Source organism: Heloderma suspectum, chromosome 3 (genome assembly GCF_057233095.1).
Source record: "Heloderma suspectum isolate Gila_16-S chromosome 3, 16-S_ref, whole genome shotgun sequence".
NCBI classification, from domain to species: domain Eukaryota; kingdom Metazoa; phylum Chordata; class Lepidosauria; order Squamata; family Helodermatidae; genus Heloderma; species Heloderma suspectum.
In genome coordinates, this window is record NC_139460.1 from 218,388,137 (window position 1) to 218,400,597 (window position 12,461).

At 45.3% G+C, this 12,461-nt stretch overlaps 1 long non-coding RNA gene across 1 annotated transcript; it reads left to right on the forward strand.

Annotated features, from left to right (window-relative positions):
* The first annotated feature begins 1,635 nt into the window (after nt 1-1,635).
* LOC146350775 (uncharacterized) lies at nt 1,636-11,442 on the forward strand. The gene is made up of 3 exons (XR_014788878.1): nt 1,636-1,801; nt 3,304-3,387; nt 10,599-11,442. It is a non-coding gene; the product is annotated as an uncharacterized LOC146350775 (long non-coding RNA).
* Nucleotides 11,443-12,461: the final 1,019 nt, after the last annotated feature.

Sequence of the window (12,461 nt, forward strand, 5' to 3'; positions counted from 1 at the left end):
TGGGTGATACAAAGTAACGTAAGTAGCTCCATATCCAAACTGCAGTGCGAAGTAGGCAAAAGTCCCGAAGCCTGGCCAATGTGGCTAAGGGCCAAAATTCCTACTCGGCCCCCAACAGGGCAACCAGTATAACCCGCACTGCTTTATGGGTGGGAGGGAGGGAGCTCGAACTGTGAGGAGTGAAGCGGAGGCTGGGGGCAGCACTGCCTAAATAGCAGCTGGCTCGACCCCACCCATGGCTGACGCAAGGAGCGAAGGCCAATGGCCTTCGTCCTTGTCCAGTCCTTCCCTCCCCACCTGCAACAGCCCCCCACTGCAGCCAGGCGAGCCGGGCACGGGGTGAGGGCACTTCCAGCAACTCTGTAATGTGACATTTAATTGCATGTATACATTGGCTTCTAGTCCCAATTTATGAATTTAACTACACCATGCAGACCCAATTCTCAGCTCACTTTCAGTATCAGGTGAAATGTCTCTGCGAGATGGAATGAATATATTGTTGTTGTTGTTGTTGTTGTTATAAAGCATTTATATTATCTGCTTCATAATGAATTGGCGGTAATGTGTAATGTCTGTGAAGGTTAATATAATTCATATTTTTGGAGAAAACCTGGGAAGCACATTTTCTTCCTGGCAAACTACAGGATCATGTTTGGACTGTTCGTATTTGAGGCGTTGGACTTTCAGAATCATGTTCCCTAAGCTCTGTCCTCTGTAAGATACAGAATATGCTATTAAAGTTATTGGGGCTTTACCAGCTGCTCACTGCAAAGCCCCAGAACTTGAAGAACATATTCCTTACCTAATTTATTTAACACCTTGGGACATAGATGTATGCTTTGTGGTAGGGATGGACGAAAGTCCCTTACCTGTTCTCGAAGCTTGCTTTGCGTTGGGGGGGAGGAGCTTCGGTTCTCCCCCTGAAGTTCAGGCGAGGGGGGGGAGGCACCCCGCCTCGCCTGGCCAAAATTCAGGCCGGGCGGGAGGCGCCCCATCCCTCGCCGGCGAAATTCAGGCCGGGTAGAAGTAGGGGTGGACGAAAGTGACTTACCTGTCGTCGAAGCTTGTTCGCGGTGGGGGGGAGGCGCTTCGCTGCTCACCCCACGAAGTTCAGGCCGGGGGGGGGAGGCTTCCCGCCTCACCCGGCCACGAACTCGAAAGTTAAAAAAAAAAAATGCCCCCGTGATAGGCTACGTGACGATGAACGTAGCCTATCATGGCTAGATCTGCAAAGTCAGCCGTGATAGGCTACGTCAATCGTCACGTAGCCTATCACGGGTGACTTAAAAAAAAAAAGGCGTACGCTAATGGCGGCCCCCATAGGGAGCCGCCATTCGCGTTCCTTATTTGGTCGCTGTAGTCTACGTAAAGATTACGTAGACTACGGCGAAAATAAGGGCAACGCTATTTGCGTTGCCCTTATTTTCGCCGTAGTCTACGTAATCTTTACATAGACCACAGCGACCAAATAAGGAATGCGAATGGCGGCTCCCTATGGGGGCCGCCATTTGTGTATGCGCTTTTTTTTTTTAAGTCACCCGTGATAGGCTACGTGACGATTAACGTAGCCTATCATGGCTGACTTTGCAGATCTAGCCATGATAGGCTACGTAAATCGTCACGTAGCCTATCACAGGGGCATTTTTTTTTTACCTTTTTATTTCGTGGCCGGGCGAGGCGAGGCGCCTCCCCCCTGGCCTGAATTTCGGCCAGGTGAGGCGAGGCGCCTCCCCCCCGGCCTGAATTTCGGGGGGAGAAGCGAAGCGCCTCCACCCCACCATGAAGCAAGCTGCGAGACGAGGTAAGTGACTTTCGAGCACTCCTAAGCCTATCACGGGTGTGTTTCTTTTTTTTTTACTTTACTTTTTTTTTGCAATGGCGGCGGCGGCAGCTGGTCGGGAGACTGGCCACCGCCCCCGCCGAACCGCCACCGAACCGCCGCCGGGACCCACCACCGAGAGGGACATTCAGCCACGGTAAGTCCCATCCCGGGGGGGGGGGCGTTGGGCTGGCAGAGAATTTCCCCAACACTTTTGGGGGGCCGAATGCATTGGCATTCGGCCTCCCGAAGATTCATGGAGAAATTCTCCGCCATCCCTACTTTGTGGCTTAGCAGAACTGCATTCCTGAACGCTTTGATTAGGTACAAAATGGCCACTTGGTTTCTAATGTAAACAGGATGCCAGAAGTTGAGAACAGTTGAGTTGGTGTTTTCTGTGCGCCGTGGAATTGTTCATTAGTTAGGAACTTGGATGGCATAGCTATAGTTGGCTGCTTGCTGTGTTAATAAGAAAGTCAAATTCCCGCATTACATTTTCCCCATACAACTGTGCTCTTTTCAACTTCCTCTTTGAAACAGAGCATTTGGTTTGTTTCTGTTTAACTCCAGATTGGATGTTTGTCATTTTTGGTTTTAGTTTTGGACAGAGAGAAATAAAAAAAAGGGATTGCTTTCTTTCACCCCCTGTTTCACCTTCAATAATAAACAGATATAGTTTATTGAGGTATGATTAGAACATTCTCAAGAAGCAAGAGCAAGGGCTATTTTGAAACCTAATTCTGTAGAGATGGGGCAGGAAGATTAAGATCTGCTGATAGATCTCTGAGTGATTTGCAGATAGGGATGTACGAAAGTGACTTACCTGTTCGCGGATTATGTTTATGGTGGGGGGAGGCGTTCCATCCCTCCCCCCGGAATCCTCGACGGGGGGGAGGCACTCCGTTCCTCCCCCCCGGAATCCTCAAATGGCCGGCTGTGCTTCGCGGCAGCTCCGCAGAGCAGCCGGCCAAGCCCAGCCAGGCCAGAGCTGCCCGCAGCCGGATTTCTGACTGTGGAGCGCTCTGGGTAAAAAAACCAACAACCCACGTACGCAAATGGCGGTGGCTACAGCAACAAACCACCGCCATTTGCGTTCCTTCTTTTTTGCCATCTGAATCTATGTAAATATTTACGTAGACTATGATGGCGAAAATAAAGGGGAACGCAAATAGTGTAGCGGGCATTATTTGCGTCCCTTTTTGATTCCCCGTTTTAGCCTACGTAAATCTTTACATAGGCTAAAACGGCAAATCAAAAGGGGACGCATATAGTGCCCACTACGCTATTTGCATTCCCCTTTATTTTCGCCATCATAGTCTAAGTACATATTTACATAGACTAAGATGGACAAAAAGAAGGAAAGCAAATGTTGGCGGCCGTAGCCGCCACCATTTGCGTACTCGGTTTAAAAAAAAAAAACCACCCAGCCATGATAGGCTATGTAAAGATTTACGTAGCCTATCACGTCTTTTTTTTACACCAAGACTGGAAATGGCGGCAGCAGCAGCAGCTGGTCGGAAAGCCGGAGCTGTCACCGGAGCCGCCGCCACCCGGAAGATCCGCCCCAGGTAAGTCTCATCCTGGGGGGGATCCATGGGGGGACTGGAGGGCAGGCCATTCCAACACAGATTTCGGGGGGCCAAATGCACTGGCATTTGGCCTCACCGAGGTCCATGGCGGAATTCTCTGCCATCCCTATTTGCAGAACGTCATCAAGATCAGTAGATCATAAAGTTTCTGACTCCTAATAGTTTAAGAACACTAAACAGAATTGCAACTAACCCCCCCCCCCAACATGGCTGGCTTTGTGCTAATTGCTCTTCTCTCAGTCTCAGTGTTTCTCTCCTGCAAAGCAGAGGTGTGCAGACTTCCGGCCTGCAGGATCGACATTGGTTTTTTTTACTGCAACTCCAAGATCCACTGACCAGAACCGGGGGTAAAAAGTCAGAGAATTCTGAGCCCAGGAATTTGTTCAAGGAAGAGAACCTCCCACACAACGGGCAGTGCCAGCAAATTAGAAATAACTAATTATTTTCTAATAACTAATTAGTTTCGGCGGCGTTTTGGTGGGGGCGGGGGCGGCGGCCAGTCTCCCGACCGGCTGCCGCCGCCGCCATTACAAAAAAAAAAAGTACAGTAAAAACAAAACAAAACACCCGTGTTAGGCTACGTAACGATTTGCGTAGCCTATCACGGCTAGATTTCCAAAGTCAGCCATGATAGGCTACATAAATCATCACGTAGCCTATCACGGATGACTTTGGGGGGAAAAAAAAAGCCCGTACGCAAATGGCGGTGGCCCATGGGTGCCGCCATTTGCGTTCCTTATTTGGACAGGGGTAGCCTACGTAAAGATTTACGTAGACTACGGCGAAAATAAGGGAACGTTATTTGCGTTGCCCTTATTTTCGCCGTAGTCTATGTAAATCTTTACGTAGACTACCCCTGTCCAAATAAGGAACGCAAATGGCGGTGCCCATGGGCGCCGCCGTTTGTGTACGCGCTTTTTTTTTTCCCCCAAAGTCACCCGTGATAGGCTACGTTACGATTTATGTAGCCTATCATGGCTGACTTTGGAAATCTAGCCGTGATAGGCTACGCAAATCGTTACGTAGCCTATCACGGGGGTGTGTGTGTGTGTTTTACTTTTTTTTTCGCGGCCGGGGAGACGGAGCGCTCCTCCCTGGCCTGAATTTCGCCGGTGAGGGATGGGGTGCCTCCCCCCCCGGCCTGAACTTCGGGGGGAAAACTGAAGCGCCTCCCCCCCACCGCGAAGCAAGCTGCGGGACAAGGAAAGTCCCTTTCATCCATCCCTAAAAAAAACAAACATACAGACACACCTCCTTCGATTCAGAGATATACATTAATCATCAACAGGTCATAAATACCTCCCTTTGGGGTAAGCTACTGGAGAGTGTGGTGGCATCTCAGCTGGAGGTGCTCTTGGATAAAACTGATTATTTTGATCCTTTCCAATCTGGGTTCAGGCCTGGTTTCAGGACAGAATCAGCCTTAGTCATAATGATGAATGACCTTCTTTGGGAGAGGAACAAGGGGAGTGCAACCCTGTTAAATCTTCTCTGTCTCTCAGGAGTTTTTGATACCATTGACCATGGTATCCTACTGGACTGGCTCCATGAGTTGAGAGTTGGGGCACCATTTTGTGATGCCCATTTTCATCTCTTCCTTACGCGAATAGTTCTAGAGAATAACTTTGGGTGACAGTGCCTTGGCCCCCTGCCAGTTGAACTGTGGGTGCCTCAGAATATTATTCTGTCCCCAATGTTGTTTAACATTTATATAAAGCCTTTGGGAGTGGTCATTAGAAGATTTGGGGCAAAGTGGTATCAGTTTGCTGATGATGCTCAGCAATATTTCACTATAACATCTGAATTGGGAGAGGCTGTGCATGTTCTGAACAAGTATCTGGGTGCAGTTATGGGCTGGATGAGGGCTAATAAACCGAAGCTGAATCCTGACAATGCTGAGGCCCTGTTGGTGGGTAGACCCAGGTCCAGGAATTGGGTTGTTACCTGTTCTGGGTGAGGTTGCACTCCCTCTGAAGCAATAGGATCCATCTTTGTCACTAAAGGCCCAGGAGTCTTCAGTGGCTTGAAATAAGTATTGCCAGCCTCAGCCATCAACTGACATAGTCATAGTCATAGACATAGTCATCAACTGTGACTATTCCTGGATAGGCATAGGGACTGTGATTCATGCACTGGTAACCTACAGTTATGAACATGGGACTGCCCTTGGACCTGGTTCAGAATCTGCAACTAGTGACGAATGGCAGCAGCTAAGAAGCTTAGTGGAGCATATTACACCAGTGTTACAAGAACTGCACTATTAGCTACTGAGCCATATTCAAGGTCTTATTATTAACATATTATTATTATTAAATGACTCAGGACTAGGAATCAGCAAACTCACCGGGGTCTGGGTTGTATGCTGCTTGCCAGAGAGCCTCCCTTGCCCCGCTGGCCAGCTGGCCCTGTTTGCTGCACTGTGTGCTGAGCTGGGTGGTCTGCGAGCACCCAGCAGGCAGCTGCCCACTTCCTCATTGAGCTGCCATTTTGTGGAAAAATGGCAGCTTGTTCTTGCTTGTAAATGTCCATCTGCGTCAATGGCAGACTACTGTAATCTGGTATACATGGCCCCTTTATGGCCATCATTTGTGCAGATGGACATTTACAAACAAGGATGAGTCACCATTTTCCCACAACATGGCGGCTTGGGGAGGAAGTGGGTGGCCATGTGCTTGCCTGGCTTGGTGCACACTGAGCCAGGCAAGCAGGGGGGTTCACAAACTGAGTCTGGGGGGCAGAGACGGTGATTTCTCACCAGGCATCAAGCCCCAGCCAGACACCTCCTACATCCCTACTCAGGACCAGAATAGCTAACTAACCATCTTCCCCTATATATACCCAGTGAGCCATGATATCTTCTGAGGTGCCTTACTGGTCATCCCATGACCAATGGAATGTTACCAGGTAGTGGCTCATAACCAGGCCTTCTCAGTGGTGGCACCCACTCTTTGGAATACTCTCCCACATGTAGTTCTAGAGGCAGAAATGATGGTTAGCAAATGCCTCTCAAAGACACAATCTTAAAGACACATCTTATTTTAATATAGCAAGCAGTATAGAAGTATAATAAATAAATAAATAAATAAATAAATAGTGAGAACACTATCCTTGGCCAACTGATACAAGCCATAGTGAGGTGGTGCAGTCCTTATGTATGTATTGTGCCAACTCTCTGACATGATGATACACTTTTTCACACAAGTTGCTTTCAAATAAATGACTACCCAAAAATGAACCACTTCCCTAAGAAGTGTATGAATTGGACTTTAAAAATTAGTCCTGTCCTGAGCCCCCTAAACTAGCATGCGGCCTCAGGTGAGGTGGAAGACTATCCCATTATCCGTGTTGAAGTAAAATTCAACTGCAACTCCAGCTGGCTTCTGTACTTGGAATGGGGAGAAGAGGCCATCATGTCCATTGCCTCAGGCAGTTGGGCTGGCTCTGAGAGGAAGACTGAGAGACAGAGAAAACAAATAACCATTACAACACACACACAAGGTTGAAGTGGGGTGACTCCCCCCACTTTTCTTTGTTCCAGTCTCCTAAATATAGGATTGTCTTATGAAGGGCATTTCTTCAAATGAGCGAAAAGCTGTGCATAATATCCCATTGATGACAAGGAGTTGTGCCTTAGCATGGGAGGAGAAAGGGAGATGACAGAGCTGGGACTGTGGCATGTAGCCATCTGTCAATGGATCAGAAGTACTTAATGATAAACAATCGGCACAAGGGATTTAGATCACAAGCTCAGCATCTGGGTGCCTCTTGTTAGAAATCTGCCCTTCCCATATCGTTTGGCTACTCCTTATACGTTTTCCTGCCAATAGAGTGTCTTTGAGCAGAATGTAATAAAATATTTCCTTCAGCACAAGGACAGAACCAAGGCCACTGAGTGCAATTCAAAACAAACCCATAAAATGCAACCTGACTCTCACAGGGAATAATGAAAGAAAGAAATCCCAAGGCATACCATTTTTTTTCTTTCTGGCACATACATGGGTTTGTTTGTTTCTTCAGTGGATGTTTGAAGCAGTGGTCCCTATCCAATTTTGTACATTTGGCACAACAGGTAAGAATTAAACTTTGAGGGCTATTAACACTATGGGCAATTTTCATTAGGATAGATAGGGAATTTGCCATATAACTCTCATTAATTTGAAATGGAGTTGTGCTGATGATCTCCATGTATTTAGCACAGGTGTTTATGTAATTGTCTTCTGCTCTAAAACAAAATTAGACCGCTACATGCGGGAGAGGAAATGGGAAAAGCCAGCAGTAAGGGCATGGAGTGCAAACTTTAGAAATGCGTTAGTTAAGTTCAGTTTTCCTAGTAAACACAACACAGTATACACCAAGGCTGATTAGGTCAAACAGTGGAAGTTGAGAGTTGGTGACCCTTAATTTTCTGATGATTTCCTCCCTCCCCCCCCCCCGCCATATGAACAACACTATAGCCCTGTTCAGAAGACATTTTCATGTTCAGGGGACATGTGGTTTGCTCACTGACCAACCCCTAGCTTCCGCATGTTTAGCTGAACCTGTGCACAGAGCCTGTAAATGTACAAACTGTGTTGTAGGTTCTTTCCGCACTGTCTGGTGCCTTGAAAACTCCAGCATCCAAATCCCTTGAAGAAAGCCCTCATGGTGCCATTTGTACAGATTTAGGCCTGCTTGAACATTCAGAGACTGAAGAGCAGTCTGCTGGCTGTCCATGAGTTTACTGAATCTAAAAATATCTAATCTACGATGCTGGCTATAGGATTTGGGGGACCCTTGGGCACAGCATCCTCAGTACCGCCCCCCCCCCCAGCCTGGAAAAGGCAGGACAGGCAAATTGAGACTTCTCTTAGGCTGCATCTGATCTCTGTGCAAATTGATAATTCTGTGCAAAGTGAATGTGGTAGCACTGCTCTGGCGGTAGGCTGTCTGCTGTTCATGGAGCCTTGGCAAATGCCCAACCATGCCAGCCCCTGCTTCTAAACTGGGTGTTTGTCTTATATTTAATACTGTACGTTTCAGAAGTTCGCACCAGGAAATGCCCCTTTCTATGTAATTTTAAAAAGAAAAAATGTCTGAGCTGATGATCTGTGTATTCATATTGTATTCATATTGCACTGCAACAAATCAGACTTCCCCCATTTTCAAGTCAGATTCTTATTCTAATGTGTCCAACTGCATTGCTATGATTTGTTAGGAGGAAGAAACATCAACAGTACCAGCTGTGGAGTGTAAACAAAAAGCCTTTCATTCTCAACACATTTTGAACACTTGTCTTAAAAAGAAAAATGGCTTCATTTGTACGTAAGGCAGTTGGATCTGCTCATCGATTCCATAGAATACAATCCTTTGTCTTACAAATATTCATAGACTAAACCCAACAGTATTTGTTGTAATATATAATTCATATCTCAGTAAGTAAATTCTACAATTAACTCTTGGTAAGCATGAATTTTAAGATGTAACTCACGTACACATCCATTATATTTCCCTTTGTAAAATACTATGAAAGGGCTCCTTGTTCCATGCTTTGTATTTCGACTGGATAAACTAGCTATCCAATAAGTATGGTTGTCCATTTATGCTGGCAGAGTGTTGGACAGCCTATGGTGAAATGCAAATGGGTCTGGGCACAGGAAGGCACCATGGCTAATTGCATTCTACAGGCTTGGTTGTTTGGAGCGCTGGTGTGAGGGAGGTCCACTAAACTAATATGTGTGTGTGTGTGTGTGTGTGTGTGTATGCTTATATGCCAGCCAACCAAGGCACTGGAATGCAATCACAGGAAGCCTGATACTGACTCAGACCATTGGTCAATATGGTATCATTGATACTGACTGGCAGCATCTCTCTAGGGTTTCACGAGATGCTGGGAATCAAGCCTGGGACCTTTTACACACAAAGCACATGCTCTGCCACTGAGCTATGGCAACTCCCTCAAGCAACATGACTTCCTAGAGTCCAGCTTACAGAAGAGTTTCAAGGCACTAGGATTACTTATAGCCCGTTTCTTATAAGTGGTAGGCTATGACCTATTGTTTAACTCTACCCCACCTCCCCCCGAGCCTAGAACAAATGGATATTTGAATGAGAATACATTTACATTTCTGGAAATGCCAGACTTGGGGCCTGTACCACTTGGCCTCATTAGGACATCCACTCCACTCGAGTTCTGACCAGCTTTCTTTTCTTTGTCTATTGTGAACTAAGGCTAGAGACAAATGATGTGCTATGTGCTACCAGTTCTCTGAGCAGTGAGAAGTACAGGGGCACTTCTGAAAGGTTTAGGTTTCTTTCAATGAGACAACACTGGAGACTTATGATAACTTTGTAATATTTTGTTTTATTTACAGGTATAAAAGCAGGGCCTATTGGAAGCAAACAGAAGTCTTAAAGCAGGGAGCAAAATTGCTGATCTTACATCATACTCCAGCATTACTATTTCAGTCTCCCAAGGCTGCACTCTATTTTAGCTAACTCCAGCTAAAATTCTCCACTCTCTGCAAGCCTCTCCATAAATCTAAAGTGCAAATCTAGCTCCAAAATGTTTCTCAGGGCCTTTTCAGATCTAATGCTAAACTGTGGTTTAGCTGGTAGCCTTCTCCAAACTGGTACCCTCCAAATGTTTTGGACTACAGTTTCCATCATCTCTGACCATTGGACATGCTGGCTGGGGTTGAGCAGAGTAAACATCTGGAGGGCATCAGGCCAGGGAAGGCTATGGAGCTGAGCCCGCATGAGCCATCAGCTAGGGATGGACAAACTTACACAAGACTGCCTTGCATGCTGCTCACCGGACCCCTGCCACCTGCCCACTGAGTGGTCCATGGGCACCTGGCAAGTGGTGTGTGGCTGCCTGATCCCTCATGTTTTATGTAAAAATTGTGGCTCTTTTTTACATCCATTTATGGTCCATTTACGCTTGCAAACTTGTGTAAATGGCTGCTACTAACCATAGTCTAAACCAGGGATAGGCAGAAAGTAGATTTCCAGATGTTTTGGACTTCAACTCCCAGCTTTCCTGCTGATTGGCCATTTGGTAGGGGCTTCTGGGAGTTGAAGTCCCAAACATCTGTAGATCTACTTGCTGCCTACCTTTGGTTTAAACTACCCGCAGGTCCCTATTTTTGGACATAATGGGGAGCTGTAGTTAGCTGTAGTTAAAACCTGAAATAGTTGCTTTTTCTTCATAGCTGTCTGAGAGGAGGAGGAGAAGATCTACTCTGCTGGGCATTGCATTCCAAAGGCTGAAAAGAGATTCGCAGCTATCAAGAAACATTGCCATTCTTTTGCAAAATTTCATGGCCACTTATTGATTGCACATTCACAGTATTCAATAAAGCTCAATCTAAAGAAGAAGAAGAAGAAATTTCAGAGATCTAAAGTTATTATAGTGCCATTCTTACCAATTGTGTGCAAATACACCTCAATGCTGTGCCGAATGTTCCAGTTCTTTTATTTTCATGTCATGTAGTCTCATGGACATTCCAGGAAACACTGCTGGGCTGAAAGCCTCTATGCAAAGAGCCCTCGCCCACTCCCCACCATGCTGCAACAGTCCATGGGACATTCAAAAGGTAGAAAATAGAAAGAAAACACTTTGGCCACTTCCTACACTTAAAAAGGTAAATAGAACCACTGCCCCAATGAGAAAATACTTTGAAATTATACCTCTCCCTATGAAAAGGCAGAAGAAACAGAGAGGGAAGAATTTCATGAAAGTAGAGGGCAGGGAGCACAGCATTAAACTCATTATCATCTCTGGACTAAGAGGTCTTGTAGTTCTTTGTTGTGCTTTATAAAGCTGTTTTACCAGAGGGGGCACGGATGAGCATGTACACTACAGATAGTAACAATAGTACTTCTGTCACTATCCTTAAGTATCTTAGTTAAATGTGGTCTCCAGCATAAGTGAGGAAGGTTTTTTTAGGGGAATGCAGGGTAATCTGTGAACTGGCCAGAGAGCCTCAGGTATTGGGTGGTATAGAAATGTAATAAATAAATGAATAGTTTCAGTGCTTTGACACTGAGGTTTTGAGTTGGGAATGGAATGCAAGATTCTCTCTCTCTGTGTGTGTATATATATATATATATATAGATAGACAGATAGCTAGATTAGATATAGATAGATAGATAGATAGATAGATAGATTCTCCTGACAGACTTTCTCCCATGCTAATTGAAGGAAGGAGTTATCTGGTAAAATGGTAGCGCTTTCCCAAAGTAGGTAGATTCTATTAATTACACAAGAGCCTTTCTTGGCAACATTGTCTCTCCTGGTGCCTAGATTAACCACTGTAAATTAATCTACAGTTTCAGTGAAATTGCAATAAAACTCAGTTCATTTGGGACCTTTATAAAGTATTAGGATAAATCAGAAACAAAACTGTACATATCCACCTATAGAAATTGTGTCACAGTTCTCAGTAGGATGTATCCAAGCTGAACTGGGCAAATGGCAATTATTTCGTAGCACGCAGTGCAATTAGCCTAAAAGTAACTGCATAGAATTCCTCTTACGATATGCAAAATTACTCTTGAAATACACAAATTCAAAACTGACCTTTTTGTTTTGCTGTAAAAAAAAAAAAAAAGGACTGTCATGCTGGTCATGGCTGTCATGAACTTGCAAAACAACCACCTACCACATTGCCCACAGCTTTAAATCTGTTCAACAGACGTAATGTCCAAATAAAAATCTTTATACTGTCTTGTTCCATACAGGGCATTTGGCAGGACTGGATAATAAAGTGCTGGAGAGGTAGCGCAAACTGCCTAATAGATGACAGCTGGTAACACCCACTGGGACTAAAGAACAGACATAATTGCTTCCTGAATAACATGGAAGACAGTAGAAATGAAGGGGTATATATAGCCTTTTCATAGTAACAGATTATTCATTGTTATGTTCACTTGTATTGTTTATAACCCTAGGTCATCATAATACAGCAGAGAAAAAATATCCAATGAATTACAAAAGTAAAAGTGGACAAATTAAACATAGATAAGATAAAATGACTAATATCCAGAAAGACAGATTATTTACTACTACTGCT